An 18622-nucleotide genomic window follows, 5' to 3' on the forward strand; every position below is an offset into this window, starting at 1 on the left:
CATTACTTCAAAAGCAGCCGGGTCCCTCGCCGGCCCCTTCCCTCATTTAGGGAGCAGAAGTGCCCCTTAAAAAAATCGAGAAACAAACAAAAGGAAGTTGGGTAAACGCTTAAAGAAGAAGAGGAAAAAAAAAATCAGGCGTTCCGAGGAAAGAGTGGGCGGCGTGGGGCCACGCGGATCACCCGCCAAAAGAACTGGCACTGATTTGATGGGCCGAGTGGCCTACCTGTGCTGTACCGTTCTAAGATTTTGGTTTTATTTGTCGCTGGCAAGGTCTGTGTTCACTGTGCACCCGTAATCAGCGACTTGAGTGGCTTGCTGGGCCATTTGAGAGCGAACCTGGAGGGACATGTGGGCCAGACACGAGGAAGGACGGCAAGATATCTGCTTCCCCCCAAAGGGGACATCGGTGAACCAGGTGGGTTTAGAAAACCTTCTAGAACATAGAACATACAGGGCAGAAGGAGGCCATTCGGCCCATTGAGTCTGTACCAACCCACTTAAAGCCCTCACTTCCACCCTATCCCCGTAACCCAATAACCCCATCTAACCTTTTGGACACTGAGGGCAATTTAGCACGGCCAATCCACCTAACCTGCACATCTTTGGACTGTGGGAGGAAACTGGAGCACCCGGAGGATAACCACGCAGACACTGGGAGAACATGCAGACTCCGCACAGACAGTAACCCAGCGGGGAACCCAACCTGGGACCCTGGAGCTATGAAGCAACAGTGCTAACCCACTGTGCTACCGTGCCACCCTTTATTCAACGACAGTCGGCGACGGCTCCGTGGTCTTTTCATTCCGGATTGAACTCGAAGAACGTGCCTGGACTGGGGTGCGGGACTTCAAGCAGGGGGGGGCTCCCGTCCGCCATCCAGCGACACCACCACCAACCTCACCCCCTCCCCTCGTCGTGTCGTCGAACACCCGTGTCGCCGCTTGATCTTCTCCGGGGAGGACGCAGTTGCCTTCGGGGAGGTCACCGATCTGCGCATGCGCGAGACGCTCCTTGCTTGTAAGTTAGGCGAAGTCAGGGGGGCAGGGGGTGGAGACGGGAATCTGTATTCCTCGTCTGATTCTCACGTCCGGAACGATCTGCCCGGACTGCACGTGGAACGATACTTTTCACCGCACCTCGGTACCGCCGACAATAAATCCAAATCGATCCGTCAAAGGGCCGGCACGGGCGCGAGGGGCCAACTGGCCTCCCGTCGCCGCCGTGACGCTCCGGCTCACCCAGCAGCAGCAGATTGACCCACTTTGAGGCCTAACGTCAATATTATAGCAGCACAGTAAATCAGGCGGGGCGGGAAACCCGCCTGACTGGGTTAAAATCGCGCCCCATTCCCCCCCCCCCCCTTTAGCCGTGTATCCAGAATCATCACCCACCCCTTTTCCCTTTCCCTCTCTGTTTCCTCGAGTGTCGAATTCCTTCAAAAAGTGTCTGTTTGTGCAGATGGGCTGTTCGACTGAGCGGGGCATCGCCGGCATGGGGGCAGCATGCGCGAGTGCCGGCACCCGCCCGGGTCCGGTGGGGTAGGCGCATGCTCGGTGCGCGCTGGCCGGGACCGGCGTATGCTCGGTGCGCGCTGGCCGGCACCACTGGGTTCGGCGCATGCTCGGTGCGCGTGTTCGTGTGGGCGGTTGGTGGGGGACGCTCGCGTCCTTTTTAAAAGTCAACGGCTGGGCCCGGTGGCGTCGCAAGAAGGGGTCGGGTCCGGGCGATGTCACAATAGGCGGAGGCCCCGCCCTCAGCCGCGCCCTCTCGGACGCATGCGCGGACATGGCAGTGGACCGAGGAAGGCGGCGCTGGACGGCGAGGGGGAGGCGCTCCGTCGCCGCCGTTCAGAGATCAAAAAGGTAGAAAGGTTGTGGGGCTCCGCCCACTCGTGAATTCCCTCCTCTTGTCACTGACTCGCAAAGCTCTTTGATTCCCCGTCACGGGACCATCTCTCCCATTTAAAGGGGAGGTTCCTCTGGCCCCCGCCGCCTTAAAGGGGAGGTTCGCCAACTGTCGGCCGTCTTGTTTTCCTTTTGGCCACAGCATTTATTCTCTCCCCCCCCCCCCCCCCCCCCCAAACACACCTACACAGTGAGGATATCTATAAATATACACCAGGCAGGTCTGATTATAGAATTTACAGTGCTGGAGGCCATTCGGCCCATCGAGTCTGCACCGGCTCTTGGAAAGAGCTCCCTACATAAGAACTAGGAGCAGAAGTAGACCGTCCGGCCCTTCGAGCTCCGCCATTCTATAAGATCACGGCTGATCTTTTCCTGGTCTCAGAACCACTTACCCGCATTCTCGCCATATCCCGTAATTCCTTTATTTTTCAAAAAAACATCTACCGTATCTTTAAATATATTCAATGAAGTAGCGGCTACTACTCCTTTCGGTAGGGAATTCCATACTTTAACCACCCTCTGAGTGAAGAAGTTCCTCCTTGATTCAGTCCTAAATCTGCTCCCCCTAATCTTGAGGCTATGCCGTCTTGTCCTACTTTCACCGACCAGTGGAAACATCCTTTCTACTTCCATCTTATCCATTCCCTTCACAATTTTATATGTTTCTATTAGATCCCCCCTCAACCTTCTGAATTCCAGTGAATATAATCCCAACCTACTCAATGTCTCCTCATACGATAACCCCCTCAACTCCGGAATCAGCCTAGTGAACCTCCTCTGCACCCCCTCTAGTGCTAGCACATCCTTTCTCACGTGTGGAGACCAAAACTGCACACAGTACTCCAGGTGTGACCTCACCAGCACCTTGTATAACTGCAACATTACCTCTCTACTTTTAACCTCAATGTCCTTCGCAATGAAGGACAAAATTCCATTTGCTTTCCTAACTACTTGTTGCACCTGCAGACCAACCTTCTCTGACTCATGCACAAGTACACCCAGGTCCCTCTCCATAGCAGCTGCAACTTTTTACCATTTAAGTAATAATCCGTTCTATTGTTACTCCTACCAAAATGCATGACTTCACACTTATTGACATTATACTCCATCTGCCAGACCTTTGCCCACTCACTCAATGTGTCAATATTCCTCTGTAAGGTTTTACAGTGCTCAGTACACTTTGCTCTGCCACACACCTTCGTGTCATCTGCAAACGTGGATACCTTACACGTAGTTCCCAACTCCAAATCGTCTATACAAATTGTAAATAATTGTGGTCCCAACACCGATCCCTGAGGCACACCACTCGTCACTGATTGCCAGCCAGAATAGCACTAATTTATTCCCACTCTAGGTTTCCTGTTAGACAGCCAATCCTCTATCCATGCTAGTACTCTACCCTTAACACCATGCATCCTTAACTTATGCAGCAGCCTCTTGTGCGGTACCTTGTCAAAGGCCTTTTGGAAATCTAGCTTCACCACATCCACTGGGTCCCCTTTGTCTACCTTGCTCGAAATGTCTTCATAGAATTCCAAGAGATTTGTCAAGCATGACCTGCCCTTCAAGAATCCATGCTGCGTCCGTCCAATGGGACAATTTCTATCGAGGTGCCCTCCTATCTCTTGATAATAGACTCAAGCATCTAGCCCAGGACAGAGGTTAGCTAACCGGTCTATAATTCCCCATCTTTTGTCTACTTCCCTTTTTAAACAGTGGCATCACATTTGCTATTTTCCAATCCTCTGGACTGGCCCCAGTGTTCGCGAATTTTGGAAAATTACTGCCAGTGCATCTGCTATTACTCCAGCCATCTCTTCAGTACCCTGGGGATGCATTCCATCAGGGCCAGGAGACTTATCTATCCTGAGCTCCATTAGCTTGCCCAACACTTGCTCTTTCGTGATAGTAATGGTTTCCAGGTCCTCACCTACCTTCTTCTCTCGGTCAATTGCTGGCATGTCATTAGTGTCCTCCACTGTGAAGACCGATACAAAATATTTGTTCAATGCCTCCGCCATTTCATCATATCCCATAACTAAATGACCACTCTCAATCTCTAATGGACCAATGTTTACTTTAGCCACTCGTTTTAGTTTTATTTAATTATAAAAACTTTTGCTATCTATCCTTATATTCTGTGCCAGTTTTTTTCGTGTTCTATCTTACTTTTCTTTATGGCTTTTTTCGTGGATTTCTGCTGACCTTTAAAGTTTTCCCAATCTTCTAGTTTCCCGCTGATCTTGGCCACTTTGTAAGCCTTCTCTTTCAATTTGACAGCCTCATGTATCTCCTTAGACACTCATGGTAGATTACCTCTTCTTACAATTCTTCCTTCTCAGTGGAATATACTTTTGTTGAGCACTATGAAAGATTTCTTTGAAAGTACTCCACTGCTCCTCAACTGTCCGACCATAAAAATATTGTTTCCAGTCTACTTTAGCGAGGTCCGTCCTCATTCTATCGTAGTCCCCTCTGTTCAAGCATCGAAAACGCCTGGTATTGGATTCTATCAGGTCAACACTCTCCACCCTATCTCTACCCCTCATCATTTATAAACTTTGATGAAATCTCCCCTCGGGCCTCTTCTCTTCCAAAGAAAACATTCCCCGCAGCCTCTCCACCTTTCCCCACGGCTGAAACTCTCCTATTCCGGGGCACCTTCTTGGTAAATGTCCACCCCCTCCGGGCAGTCACAAGGGTCGAGCGCGTGGTGCTCACCGATACATGTCAAATTGAACGGCCGCACAACGATAGCTCATAGCTTCAAACTGAATCTTTGCAGAAAAGAATAATTCCCCCAGCTCCTGCCATAACGTTCGCTCACCCCATCTCTCATAACGGCCGCCGGCCTGGTCCCTGTCTCAGCTGATCTGCTGCTGAAGCCTTCATCTCTGCCTTCATTATCTAATAATGATCTAATGATCTTTATTAGTGTCACAAGTAGGCTCACATTAACACCGCAATGAAGTTACTGTGAAAAGCCCCTAGTCGCCACATTCCGGCGCCTGTTCGGGTACACAGAGGGAGAATTCAGAATGTCCAATTCACCTTAACAAGCACGTCTTTCGGGACTTGTGGGAGGAAACCGGGGCGCCCAGAGGGAACCCACGCAGACACCGGGGAGAAGGTGCAGACTCCGCACAGACAGTGACCCAAGCCGGGAATCGAACCTGGACCCTGGCGCTGTGCAGCAACTGTGCTACCGCTGTAGCTACCGTGCGATTAGTCCGGCTCATCCCACGTTCTAGCTCCTCCGTCCACTGGAGTTCCAAAGCCGACCCCACGTCGGGTTCCTTGATTGCCTCTCCCCCCCCCGCCCTCAGCGCTCGCTGGCGCACACTGGCTCCCGCTCAAGCGACGTCTCGATTTGAAAACTCTCCTCCTGGTTTTCAAATCCGTTGATGGCCTCGCCCCCTCCCCCGTATTTGTAATCTCCCCCCCCCCCCCCCCCTGAATCAACAGCCCCCTGAGGTCTCTGCGCTCCTCCAATTCTCACCTCTCGTGCCATTGGTGATCTTCCCACCATTGGCGGGCAGGCCTCAGCTGCCTGGTCCCCCCCCCCCCCCCCACCCCCCACAACACGGCCGGCAAAGCCCCTCGGGAGGTTTCATTACGTAAAGGCACCATCTAGATGCAAGTTGTTGTTGTACTTGCTTACACTCTCATTGCCAGCCCATTGGCTATTGAGCACCAATTAACGATGTCCAAGAGGTGAGGGAAAGGAAGTTCCTGGCTGTTCTCCCTGCCCATAAGCAGTGTATATCAGGGGCTTGGACAGAGGACTGTGCCCTCGGGGTCCAAGGCCACCCGCACCACTCCTCCCCTCCGCTGCACAGCGCGTTTGGACTGGCCCAGCCCCCTCCCCCCCTGGTAGGGGGTCACACAGCAGCAGCCCAGAGCAATAACACCCTGCCTTCTCCTGTCTCCCGTCACGACTAGGTCTGGAGCCGCCGCCGATTACTACGCCATCCTGGAATCAAATCGGACGCGCCGCTTTAGCTGATCAAGCAGGCTTTCCTCGACAAGCCCAGGAAGGTAGGCAAAACGCAGACGTGCCGAAACGGTGGCGTCGTGGTAATGTCGCGCGATTAGTAATCATAGAATTTACAGTGCAGGAGGAGGCCATTCGGCCCATCGAGTCGGCACCGACCCTTCGAAAGAGCACCCCACTTAAAATCCTCACTTCCACCCGTATCCCAGGAAACCCCTCCTAACCTTTTTGGGCACTATGGGGCAATTTAGCGCGGCCAATCCACCCAACCTGCACATCTTTGGACTTGGGAGGAAACCGGAGCGACCGGAGGAAACCCACGCACACACGGTAAAGAACATGCAGAGTCCACACAGACAGTAACCCAAGCCTGGGACCCTGGAGCTGTGAAGCAACTGCGCTAACCACTGTGCTACCGTGCTGCCCCCATGTAGGAAATGCGGCAGCCATTCTGTGCACAGCCAGCTCCCACAGACAGCATTGTGGCACCTTGTTTTTTTTTAATGATGTCGATTGAGGTTGAGGTAGTTGTGTAGTGGGAATGTCACTGGGCTAGCAATCCGGCGAGGCCCCTGGGTAAATGTTCCGGGCGGGGGGGGGGGGGGAACACGGGTTCAAATCCAACCCCGGCAGCTGGAATTATAAAGCTGAGCCTCCATTCTCGAATAAGGGGTCTCCATTTCAGACAGCGATGAGGAGGAATTTTGTCCGGCATCTCTGGAATTCTCGCCCCTGAGGGCGGTGGAGGCTGCGGGGTCGTTGAATATTTTCCAGGCTGATGCAGACAGGGTTTCGATCAACAGGGTCGATCAACATTCCGGCGCCTCAACGAGGATGTACTCCCTCACTGGCTGTAAAGCGTCTTGGGTCCGTCCTGAGGATGTGTGCGGCCGGCCCAGCCCAGACCTCCGTACGAAACATTGAATTGTGGAGCGATCTGTAACCCGAGTCATAGAACGGGTGAGAGGACAGAAGGAGGACGTTTGTCCTGTCGTGTGTGCGTACGTGTTCCGACTGAGCCTCCGTGTCACTCTCCCTGGCCTTCTCCACAAAGCCATGACCATTCTCCCTTTCCTCAAAATAAAGAACAATACTGTACAGGAACAGGCCCTTCGGCCCTCCAAGCCTGTACTGTCCATGGTAGCTGCCTGAACTAAAGCCGTCAAGAATAGGTTGATTCGATCTTAGTTTCAGCCCAGTTCGGCACAACATTGTGGGCCGAAGGGCCTGCACTGTGCTGGTACAGTTCTATGTCTGCACTAACTGAATCCGTAGCCTTCCGTTCCCCACCCTATTCATATATTTGCCTCGAAAACTAACTGCCCGTTTGAAAACAGTATGGAGGTCTAGTATATTTGGATATGAAGCTTTGTGGACTGGCCTGAAGAACACTGGTATTATATTTCTCAGCCTGCACAAACTAGACTGGCTCTGCGTTAACATATGCCGTTTATCAGCAAGTATTTGAACTCCCAGAAAGTCTGAAATTTAATGAATATTGCTTACATTAGGACGGTATGTTATATACATATATAGACGCAGTAATTTCCAGAGTTTAGTTCTGTCCTCCGATGTTCTCCCGCCGCGTATACCGAACTAAACCCTGATGGTTCCCACTGCCAAGCAGCTGGGAGTAGAGTCAGACACACAGCCAGCACATCGCGTCCAATCAACACTCCACTTTCCAAGGATGAAGATTTTTTATTTTAATGCAGGGGATGTGAGCTTTCGATTCCACGTTTTTTTATTTGTGGCGAGGTTCGAACCGAGGGCCCTCGGAACATCACCCTGGGCCTCTTCGTTACTCATCCTTCGGTTAAGTAAGACGTCCCCGAGGTGCTTGACAGGAGTTTTATCGAACACACAGAGCCACATGAGGAGATATCGAGACAGAGCCCACAGCCTCGATCAGGATGGTGGCAGGTTGACGTTATTCATGAAGGCCCCAAGGGCGGCACGGTGGCACAGTGGGTTACCCTCTGCAGCCTCACGGCGCCGAGGTCCCAGGTTCGATCCCGGCCCTGGGTCACTGTCCGTGTGGAGTTTGCACATTCTCCCCGTGTCTGCGTGGGTTTCGCCCCCACAACCCCAAAGATGTGCGGGTTAGGTGGATTGGCCATGCTAAATTGCCCGTAGTGTCTTAATAAAGTAAGGTTAAGGGGGGGGGGGGGTTATTGGGTTACGGGTATAGGGGTGGATACGTGGGTTTGAGTAGGGTGATCATGGCTCGGCACAACATCGAGGGCCGAAGGCCTGTTCTTGTGCTGTACTGTACTATGTTCTATGTGCAGAGTAGGTGGATTGGCCATGCTCAAGTGCCCCTTAATTGGTAAAAAAAAAATGAATTGGGTACTCTAAATTAAAAAAAAAAATTCATGAAGGCCCCAGTCTGAATCTTTGCCCTTCGCCTGAGGTGTGGTGATCTTCAGGTTAGCACTGCTGCCTCACGGCGCCAGTGATCCAGGTTCGATTCCGGCCTAGGGTGACTGTGTGGAGTTTGCACGTTCTCCCCCCCTCCCCCCGCGTCTGCGTGGGTTCCTCCGGGTGCTCCGGTTTCCTCCCACAGTCCAAAGGTTATTAGGGGCTGGTTTAGCACAGGGCTAAAGAGCTGGCTTTTAAAGCAGACCAAGGCAGGCCAGCATCACGGTTCAATTCCCGTACCAGCCTCCCCGAACAGGCGCCAGAATGTGGCAACTAGGGGCTTTTCACAGTAACTTCATTTGAAGCCGACTTGTGACAATAAACGATTTTCATTTCATTTTTCTTTTTTTTAATTATTCAATTATATTTTTCCAATTAAGGGGCAATTTAGTGTGACCAATTCACCTATCCTGCACATCTTTGGGTTGTGGGGGTGAGACCCACGCAGACACGGGAAGAATGTATAAACTTCACACGGACAGTGACCCAGGGCCGGGGTTCGAACCCAGGTCCTCAGCGCCGTAGGCAACAATGCTAACCACTGTGCCGACGTGCTGCCCTGCCCACAGTCCAAAGATGTGCAGGTTAGGTGGATTGGCCGTGCTGAATTGTCCCTTACTGTCCAAAGATGTGCAGGTTGGGTGGGGTTACAGGGATAGTGCTGGGGAGTGGACCTACGTAAGACGCTCTTTCAGAGGGTCGGTACAGACTCGATAGGCCGAATGGCCTCCAACAAAGAGGTTGGTTTTAATGAAGATCTGAGAGGAGGGGAGATAGAGGTTTACAGAGGGAAATCCAGAGCATGGGGCCCCAGGCCGCCCGTCCGCCCCCAGACAAGGTGAAGCGATGGGAATCGGGGACGGCCAAGGCCCCAGAATTGGACGGGTGTCTGATCCGGTGCCCATGTCGACGCCAGGCGACCTGTCCGCCTCGAATCTCAGTCATGCTTTATCTCACAGAGGTTACACCCCCCTGCCCCCCGGACACACCCCAGAGAGCAAAGGGCTGGATGAGGGACGCAGAGGTTGCGATTGTGAACCGGAATCTTCCACATTTGTAAATTGGAGCTGATTGCCTTTCAGGAAACTTGAAGAATTTCACAAGAGCTTCATGGACAACAAGGACCAGGTCATAACAAAGATCTACAATGAGACCAAGGAGCGAGCAAGGTAACTGACTCCCTATTGACCCCGCGTTATTTTGAACACCCATAGGATCCCTACAGTGCAGAAGGAGGCCATTCGGCCCATCGCGTTTGCACCGACCCTTTGAAAGAGCTCCCTAACTCGGCCCACTCCTGCCTAACCCGCACATTGTGGACGCTAAGGGGCAATTTTAGGGTGGCCAATCCACCTAAGCTGCACAAAGTTGGACTGTGGAAGGAAACCGGAGCACCCGGATGAAACCCACGCAGACACGGGGAGAATGTGCAGACTCCCACACAGACAGGAACTACCCCCCCCCCCCCCCCCCCCCCCCCCCCCCCCCGGCGCACGGAGACCGGGTTTTCCTGCAGTCCTGGACACTGCGACTCCCCCAGCGCTGGACCCTGCGACTCCCCCAGCGCTGGACACTGCGACTCCCCCAGCGCTGGACACTGCGACTCCCCCAGCGTTGGACACTGCGACTCCCTCAGTGCTGGACACTGCGACTCCCCCAGCGTTGGACACTGCGACTCCCCCAGCGTTGGACACTGCGACTCCCCCAGCGCTGGACACTGCGACTCCCCCAGCGCTGGATACTGCGACTCCCCCAGCGCTGGACACTGAGATTCCCCCAGCGCTGAAAACTGAGATTCCCCCAGCGCTGAAAACTGAGATTTCCCCAGTGCTGGACACTGCGACTCCCCCAGCGCTGAAAACTCAGATTCCCCCAGCATTGGACACTGCGATTCCCCTAGTGCTGGACACTGCGACTCTCCCAGTGCTGGACACTGTGACTCCCCCAGCGCTGGACACTGCCACTCACACAGTGCTGGACACTGCGACTCACCCAGCGCTGGACACTGCCACTCACCCAGTGCTGGTCACTGCGACTCCCCCAGTGCTGGACACTGCGACTCCCCCAGCGCTGGACACTGCGACTCCCCCAGCGCTGGACACTGCGACTCCCCCAGCGCTGGACACTGCGACTCCCCCAGTGCTGGACACTGCGACTCCCCCAGCGCTGAAAACTCAGATTCCCCCAGCATTGGACACTGCGATTCCCCCAGTGCTGGATACTGCGACATCCCCAGCATTGGACACTGTGACTCCCCCAGCGCTGGACACTGCGACTCCCCCAGTGCTGGACACTGCGACTCCCCCAGTGCTGGACACTGCGACTCCCCCAGTGCTGGACACTGCGACTCCCCCAGTGCTGGACACTGCGACTCCCCCAGTGCTGGACACTGCGACTCCCCCAGTGCTGGACACTGCGACTCCCCAGTGCTGGACACTGCGACTTACCCAGTGCTGGACACTGCGACTCCCCCAATGCTGGACACTGCGACTCACCCAATGCTGGACACTGCGACTCCCCCAGTGCTGGACACTGCGACTCTCCCAGTGCTGAAGACTGCGACTCCCCCAGTGCTGAAGACTGCGACTCCCCCAGTGCTGGACACTGCGACTCCCCCAGTGCTGAACACTGTGACTCCCACAGCTCTGGAAACTGCGACTCCCCCAGTGCTGGACACTGCGACACACCCAGTGCTGGAAACTGCGACATCCCCAGCATTGGACACTGCAACTCCCCCAGCGCTGAAAACTGAGATTCCCCCAGCATTGGACACTGCGACTCCCCCAGCGCTGAAAACTGAGTTTCCCCCAGCATTGGACACTGCGACTCCCTCAGCGCTGAAAACTGAGATTCCCCCAGCACTGGACACTGCGACTCCCCCAGTGCTGGACACTGCGATTCCTCCAGCGCTGGACACTGCGATTCCCCCAGTGCTGCACACAGCGATTCCCCCAGTGCTGGATACTGCGATTCCCCCAGTGCTGCACACTGCGACTCACCCAGTGCTGGACACTGCGAGTCCCCCAGTGCTGGACACTGCGAGTCCCCCAGTGCTGGACACTGCGAGTCCCCCAGTGCTGGACACTGCGAGTCCCCCAGTGCTGGACACTGCGACTCCCCCAGTGCTGGACACTGCGACTCTCCCAGTGCTGAAGACTGCGACTCCCCCAGTGCTGGACACTGTGACTCCCCCAGTGCTGGACACTGTGACTCCCCCAGTGCTGGACACTGCGACTCACCCAGTGCTGGACACTGCGACTCCCCCAATGCTGGACACTGCGACTCCCCCAGTGCTGAAGACTGTGACTCCCCCAGTGCTAGACACTGCGACTCCCCCAGTGCCGAACACTACGACTCCCCAGTGCCGGACACTGCGACTACCCCAGTGCTGAACACTGTGACTCCCACAGCTCTGGAAACTGCGACACACCCAGTGCTGGACATTGCGACTCCCCCAGCGCTGAAAACTGAGATTCCCCCAGCATTGGACACTGCGATTCCCCCAGCGCTGAAAACTGAGATTCCCCCAGCGCTGGACACTGCGATTCCCCCAGTGCTGGACACTGCGACTCTCCCAGTGCTGGACACTGTGACTCCTCCAGCGCTGGACACTGCCACTCACCCAGTGCTGGACAATGCGACTCCCCCAGTGCTGGACACTGCGACTCTCCCAGTGCTGGACACTGTGACTCCCCCAGTGCTGGACACTGCGACTCGCCCAGTGCTGGACACTGCGACTCCCCCAGTGCTGAAGACTGCGACTCCCCCAGTGCTGAATGACTGCGACTCCCCCAGTGCTGAACACTACGACTCCCCCAGTGCTGGACACTGCGACTCCCCCAGCGCTGGACACTGCGACTACCCCAGTGCTGAACACTGTGACTCCCACAGCTCTGGAAACTGAGATTCCCCCAGTGCTGGACTCTGAGATTCCCCCAGCACTGAAAACTGAGATTCCCCCAGCACTGAAAACTGAGATTCCCCCAGCGCTGGACACTGCGATTCCCCCAGTGCTGGACACTGCGACTCTCCCAGTGCTGGACACTGCGACTCTCCCAGTGCTGGACACTGTGACTCCCCCAGCGCTGGACACTGCCACTCACCCAGTGCTGGACACTGCCACTCCCCCAGCGCTGGACACTGCGACTCCCCCAGTGCTGGACACTGCAACTCCCCCAGTGCTGGACACTGCGACTCCCCCAGTGCTGGACACTGCGACTCCCCCAGTGCTGGACACTGCGACTCCCCCAGTGCTGGACACTGCGACTCCCCAGCGCTGGACACTGCGACTCCCCCAGCGCTGGACACTGAGATTCCCCCAGCGCTGAAAACTGAGATTCCCCCAGCATTGGACACTGCGATTCCCCCAGTGCTGGATACTGTGATTCCCCCAGCGCTGGACACTGCGACTCCCCCAGCGCTGGACACTGCGACTCCCCAGCGCTGGACACTGCGACTCCCCCAGCGCTGGACACTGCGACTCCCCCAGTGCTGGACACTGCGACTCCCCCCAGTGCTGGACACTGCGACTCCCCCAGTGCTGGACACTGCGACTCCCCCAGTGCTGGACACTGCGACTCCCCCAGTGCTGGACACTGCGACTCCCCCAGTGCTGGACACTGCGACTCCCCAGTGCTGGACACTGCGACTCCCCAGTGCTGGACACTGCGACTTACCCAGTGCTGGACACTGTGACTCCCCCAGTGCTGGACACTGTGACTTACCCAGTGCTGGACACTGCGACTCCCCCAGTGCTGGACACTGCGACTCCCCCAGTGCTGGACACTGCGACTCCACCAGCGCTAGACACTGCAACTCCCCCAGTGCTTGACACTGCGACTCCCCCAGTGCTGGACACTGCAACTTACCCAGTGCTGGACACTGCAACTTACCCAGTGCTGGACACTGCAACTTACCCAGTGCTGGACACTGCAACTTACCCAGTGCTGGACACTGCAAATTACCCAGTGCTGGACACTGCAACTTACCCAGTGCTGGACACTGCAACTTACCCAGTGCTGGACACTGCAACTTACCCAGTGCTGGACACTGCAACTTGCCCAGTGCTGGACACTGCAACTTACCCAGTGCTGGACACTGCAACTTACCCAGTGCTGGACACTGCAACTTACCCAGTGCTGGACACTGCAACTTACCCAGTGCTGGACACTGCAACTTACCCAGTGCTGGACACTGCAACTTACCCAGTGCTGGACACTGCAACTTACCCAGTGCTGGACACTGCAACTTACCCAGTGCTGGACACTGCAACTTACCCAGTGCTGGACACTGCAACTTACCCAGTGCTGGACACTGCAACTTACCCAGTGCTGGACACTGCAACTTACCCAGTGCTGGACACTGCAACTTACCCAGTGCTGGACACTGCGACTTACCCAGTGCTGGACACTGCGACTTACCCAGTGCTGGACACTGCGACTTACCCAGTGCTGGACACTGTGACTTACCCAGTGCTGGACACTGCGACTTACCCAGTGCTGGACACTGCAACTCCCCTGGTGCTGGACACTGCAACTCCCCTAGTGCTGGACACTGCAACTCCCCTAGTGCTGGACACTGCGACTCTCCCAGTGCTGGACACTGCGACTCCCCCAGTGCTCGACACTGCGACTCCCCCAGTGCTAGACACTGCGACTCCCCCAGTGCTGGACACTGCGACTCCCCAAGTGCCGGACACTGCGACTCCCCCAGTGCCGGACACTGCGACTCCCCCAGTGCCGGACACTGCGACTCCCCCAGTGCCGGACACTGCGACTCCCCCAGCGCTGGACACTGCGACTCCCCCAGTGCTGGACACTGCGACTCCCCCAGTGCTGGACACTGCGACTCCCCCAGTGCTGGACACTGCGACTCCCCCAGTGCTGGACACTGCGACTCCCCCAGTGCTGGACACTGCGACTCCCCCAGTGCTGGACACGCGACTCCCCCAGTGCTGGACACTGCGACTCCCCCAGTGCTGGACACTGCGACCTCCCCAGTGCTGGACACTGTGACTCCCCCAGTGCTGGACAACGCATCTGCCCCCCCAGTGCCGGACACTGCGACTCCCCCAGTGCCGGACACTGCGACTCCCCCAGTGCCGGACACTGCGACTCCCCCAGTGCCGGACACTGCGACTCCCCCAGTGCCGAACACTGCGACTCCCCCAGTGCCGAACACTGCGACTCCCCCAGTGCCGAACACTGCGACTCTCCCAGTGCCGAACACTGCGATTCCCCCAGTGCCGGACACTGCGACTCTCCCAGTGCCGAACACTGCAACTCCCCAGTGCTGGACACTGCGGCTCCCTCAGCGCCGGACACTGCGGCTCCCCCAGTGCCGGACACTGGGGGAGTCGCAGTGTCCAGCGCTGGGGGAGTCGCAGTGTCCAGCACTGGGAGAGTCGCAGTGTCCAGCACTGGAGGAGTCGCAGAGTATCCAGCACTGGAGGAGTCGCAGTGTCCGGCACTGGGGGAGTCGCAGTGTCCGGCACTGGGGGAGTCGCAGTGTCCGGCACTGGGGGAGTCGCAGTGTCCGGCACTGGGAGAGTCGCAGTGTCCGGCACTGGGGGAGTCGCAGTGTCCGGCACTGGGGGAGTCGCAGTGTCCGGCACTGGGGGAGTCGCAGTGTCCGGCACTGGGAGAGTCGCAGTGTCCGGCACTGGAGTAGTCGCAGTGTCCGGCACTGGAGTAGTCGCAGTGTCCAGCACTGGGGGAGTCGCAGTGTCCAGCGCTGGGGGAGTCGCAGTGTCCAGCACGGGGAGAGTCGCAGTGTCCAGCACCGGGGGAGTCGCAGTGTCCAGCACGGGGAGAGTCGCAGTGTCCAGCACCGGGGGAGTCGCAGTGTCCGGCACCGGGGGGGGTCGCAGTGTCCGGCACTGGGGGAGTCGCAGTGTCCAGCACTGGGGGAGTCGCAGTGTCCAGCACTGGGGGAGTCGCAGTGTCCAGCACTGGGGGAGTCGCAGTGTCCAGCACTGGGGGAAGTCACAGTGTCCGGCACTGGGGGAGTCGCAGTGTCCGGCACTGGGGGAGTCGCAGTGTCCGGCACTGGGGGAGTCGCAGTGTCCAGCACTGGGGGAGTCACAGTGTCCAGCACTGGGGGAGTCACAGTGTCCAGCACTGGGGGAGCCGCAGTGTCCAGCACTGGGGGAGTCGCAGTGTCCCGCACTGGGGGTGTCGCAGTGTCCCGCACTGGGGTAGGCGCAGTGTCCAGCACTGGAATAGCCGCAGTATCCAGCACTGTGTGTGTGTGTGTATTTCTGTGTGTGTGTGTATTTCTGCGTGTGTGTATTTCTGTGTGTGTGTATTTCTGTGTGTGTGTATTTCTGTGTGTGTGTGTGTATTTCTGTGTGTATGTGTATTTCTGTGTGCGTATTTCTGTGTGTGCGCGTATTTCTGTGTGTGTGTATATTTCTGTGTGTGTGTATTTCTGTATGTGTGTGTGTGTGTATTTCTGTGTGTGTGTGTGTGTGAATCTGTCCTGGGAGTGTTTGATGGGGTCAGTGTAGAAGGAGCTTCACTCTGTATCTAACCCCACTCAGTCCCTGTCCTGGGAGTGCTTGATGGGGACAGTGTAGAGGGAGCTTTACTCTGTATCTAACCCCGCGCTGTACCTGTCCTAGGAGTGTTTGATGGGGACAGTGTAGAAGGAGCTTTACTCTATATCTAACCCCGTGCTGTACCTGTCCTGGGAGTGTTTGATGGGGACAGTGTAGAAGGAGCTTTACTCTATATCTAACCCCGTGCTGTACCTGTCCTGGGAGTGTTTGATGAGGACATTGCAGAAGGAGCTTTACTCTGTATCTAACCCCGTGCTGTACCTGTCCTGGGAGTGTTTGATGAGGACAGTGTAGAAGGAGCTTTACTCTATATCTAACCCCGTGCTGTATCTATCCTGGGAGTGTTTGATGAGGACAGTGTAGAAGGAGCTTTACTCTGTATCTAACCCCGTGCTGTACCTGTCCTGGGAATGTTTGATGGGGACAGTGTAGAGCAGGGGTGGGCAAACTTTTCCGTGCAAGGGCCACATTCAGAAATTCACAATTTTAAAGGGCCACAGTAAAATAAGTAAAATAATTAATATTTAAAATAGCCAGAATAAAAGGTTTTTTCAGGGGGAAAAAGCAATTAATTTTTATTAATTAATATTTTAAAGTAGTAACTTTATACGAAACACATTTATTTGAAAAACAAAGTAACTCCGTTTAAAGAAAAAAAGCAATTAATTTTTATGAATTCATATTTTAAAGTAGATACTTCACATGAAACACATGTTGTGCCGAGCAATGATCACCCTACTCAAGTCAACGTATCCACCCTATACCAGTAACCCAACAGCTCCACCCCCCCCATTTTTTTTAATGAGTTGATCTTGGTGGGCCGCATAAAGACCTTTGGCGGGCCGTAGTTTGCCCACCCCTGGTGTAGAGGGAGCTTTACTCTGTATCTAACCCCATGTTGTACCTGTCCTGGGAGTGTTTGATGGGGACAGTGTAGAGGGAGCTTTACTCTGTATCTAACCCCATGCTGTACCTGTCCTGGGAGTGTTTGATGGGGACAGTGTAGAGGGAGCTTTACTCTGTATCTAACCCCACAAACACATAGACATACACACAGATACACATACACACATACACACACACATTCAAACACATTGACACACATGCACAAACACACAGACATACACATAAATATACACGCACATTCACACATACACACACATATACACAGATAGATATACACACACACATATATACACACACACATATACACACGCATACACACATCTACACCCACACACATACATATATTCACACGTGTACACCTACACACACACATACACATATATACACACATATACCCAGACACACAAAACTGCCTTCACAATCTCTCTTTTTCCACAGGGCAAATGGCTTGAAGAAACAGCAGGAAATCCTTCGGCAGAAGCACGCCGAGTTTGTGGAGAAATACAAACTGAAGAAAGGAGGAGGGGGCGAGGATTGACTGACAAAAAAAGACGGGGAGGGCGGCCGTGGACCGGCCGTTCGTTGTTCCCACCGCTGTCTGAGCGAGCGCAGTGACATCCTCTGTGGTTAAACTGGCTCCTGCACGACGGAGGAACAAAGTCTAAACCTTTGTTGTGTCCCGAGGAGGAGGGGGGGGGGGGGGGGGGGGGATTTATCGTCCAACGCTCGGTGGGTCCCCCCTCCCCTCCATTGGGGCTCTTTCAATATATTTAGTCGCTGTCGCAGTTTAAGACGACTGCTGTCTTCCTCGGTCACGTCCGCATTGGGTGTCACAGGTGGGGCCCGGATGAGGGGTTATGGGGGGCACTCGAATGGCTACCTGACAGCTGCCAGCTCATTTTTGGTTGGCCCCGCTTCTTATTCCGGACATGGCCAAAAACTGCATTTAAACGCCGGAGGGATTTATGCCCTGGGCGTGACAGGTCCATGGTGATCCAACACAACGGTCCTTCCAATCAGCCGAGGCCCCTCTCATCGGAGTGACTCCCGATTGACCACCGGTTCAGTGGCTGATTGGCGTGAGTCGGCAGGGCGAATTCGGCCGCCCCATTCGCGCAGGGGCTCTGCGGAATCGCACACCCGGATTCAGCCGCCGTTGGTTTCAGCAGCGTTGGGTCTGCAGATTGTTACTTGGCCCATGAAAATAAATTTCACTGGGGACAGAAATCCTCTCCTCGCCTTTCTCCCCCTGCCCACTCTGCAGCCGGCACGTCCCGTGAAACTTCATGGATTTGGGGGTGGGCGATCGGAGACCGTGGAATACCGCCCACCACCTCAGGGTGGCCCCTGGATCGGACGTCAGACACGTCTCTGTCACGTCAGCAAAGGTAAACATTGAAATGCGCCGCGTAGACAGCCCACGCGGGAGGCCATCAGCCCGTCTTCACCATGCCAGAGTTCATACCAATTAAGAAAGCCACTCGGCCCCTCGAGCCAGCTACGCCATTCAGTAAGATCATGGCTCAGCTGATTGGACCTCCACTTCACATTCCCGCCTCACCTCCCGATAGTTCACCCCCTCCCTTATCAAGAATCTATCAAGCCCGCTTCCGGTGTGCACCATGGAGTGAGTGTCACACAGAGGCAGCTCCTGCCCAAGGTGACAGAAAAGAGCTCTTTTTTAAGCAACACGGGTTGGAATTTCGATGAAAAGGCGTAGTGAATGTTGGAGGAGTACTTCCCCCAGGAATGGGATGTTCTTGGTTATCAGACCCTCAGAAACAGTGAAAGATTTGGCTGAAGCAGCACAGACAAAAGCCTCTGCAAGCAGCA

At 55.3% G+C, this 18622-nt stretch overlaps 1 long non-coding RNA gene across 2 annotated transcripts; it reads left to right on the top strand.

Moving 5' to 3' along the window:
• The first annotated feature begins 1783 nt into the window (after nt 1-1783).
• LOC119960315 lies at nt 1784-17358 on the top strand. 2 transcript variants are annotated; one of them, XR_005459377.1, is made up of 3 exons: nt 1784-1865; nt 9408-9494; nt 17228-17358. It is a non-coding gene; the product is annotated as an uncharacterized LOC119960315 (long non-coding RNA). The 2 variants fall into 2 exon arrangements; XR_005459376.1 differs by lacking the exon at nt 1784-1865 and adding an exon at nt 5887-5948.
• The last annotated feature ends 1264 nt before the right edge of the window (nt 17359-18622 follow it).

Source organism: Scyliorhinus canicula, unplaced genomic scaffold, assembly GCF_902713615.1.
Source record: "Scyliorhinus canicula unplaced genomic scaffold, sScyCan1.1, whole genome shotgun sequence".
In the NCBI taxonomy this organism is placed as follows: domain Eukaryota; kingdom Metazoa; phylum Chordata; class Chondrichthyes; order Carcharhiniformes; family Scyliorhinidae; genus Scyliorhinus; species Scyliorhinus canicula.